We start from the raw sequence: 1,212 nt of genomic DNA on the forward strand, positions 1-1,212 counted from the left end.
GGTCAGAGAAGCTCCTCAGCCTGGGGACTTGGAGCATTTGGTGCAGCCGAGGGATTCCGCTGGTGGGGTGGTTGGATCGACTATCCTACCTGTGGTCAGTAGACTGGAATGAGTGAGTCATTTGGGTGATTTCCATTTGCAATGGAATCATTTGCATGATTAATTAACCTTCTTGGGTGGCATTAAGTTAAAGAATAATACAGGGACCCTAGAGAGAAGTTTATTCAGTTGGATTCTGAATCACAGTCAGGAAGTAGTCTTTATCTAGTGCAACCATAATTTCATTTTTCTTGGAGTGAATTCGAAGGAAGGTAAGGTCATTCTGGGGTCGATTTCTCGCACAGTGCTCCGTGCCTTCAAGATGAAGTTGTGTGTGAGGCTGGTGTACTGTGTGGTTGTGGAGTTGTCCGTGGTGCTTTTGATGGGAATGCCTTCTGTGTTCACCACAATGATTCCCTGCACGTTCTGGCTCTACAGTCTCTTCAAGGTCTCTTCTACTTTTGCCATCTCTGACCCGTCGAGTAGCTCCACCACACTAGCACTCAGCCCAAAATCTATCAGTATTTTTGCGTTCATTTTTAAAATGGCAATTACTTAAAAAACAAAATGTATATGCATGAACACCCAATATGATTTGTAAATTGTCCCTCAAATAAATAACAAAAGAGGGAAAAAAGAATCACTGTAAGCCCAGTACAGATTGTGAGCCTGTAGGATTTGAAGTTGAAAATTTTCATTGTTTGAAGTATTTAAAATTAAAGAAAATTTTTTAAGACAAAGAATCATTTTCAGTCTCTAGTCAAAATGCATTTCTTTATTTTAATCAAGAATGATGTCCATGAGGGTTCTATTCTTTTCCCATACTATTCTATCTATACACTAAGCAAACCACTCAAGAAGCTGGGCTCTATGAATACGAATGTGGCATCAGGATAGGAAGAAGATTCATCGACAAGCTGCATTAACCCTATTTGTTGAAATGCTTGGTGCAGATGATCAAAGACTGTAGTCTTCAATATGGATTTTTATCTCGACATCAAGAAGACAAAAATCCTTACCACTTGGCCAGTGGACAGCATCAATTATAGATGCGGAAAAAATACTGAAATTATTTCATCTTCTTGTTGTTGATTGCCGTCTAGTCGAGGTCGACTCATAGCAACTCTATGAACAAAAGACCTAATGCCTTTCCATAGTTACCATTATTTCTCC

General features: G+C 39.6%; 1 pseudogene; it reads right to left on the bottom strand.

Annotated features, from left to right (window-relative positions):
- Nucleotides 1–220: 220 nt before the first annotated feature.
- Nucleotides 221–507, bottom strand: LOC102868784 (annotated as a pseudogene).
- Between the last annotated feature and the right edge of the window lie 705 nt (nt 508–1,212).

The sequence above is a fragment of the Elephantulus edwardii genome, unplaced genomic scaffold (assembly GCF_000299155.1).
Source record: "Elephantulus edwardii isolate Elephantulus edwardi_28Jun2011 unplaced genomic scaffold, EleEdw1.0 scaffold00070, whole genome shotgun sequence".
Lineage (NCBI taxonomy): Eukaryota > Metazoa > Chordata > Mammalia > Macroscelidea > Macroscelididae > Elephantulus > Elephantulus edwardii.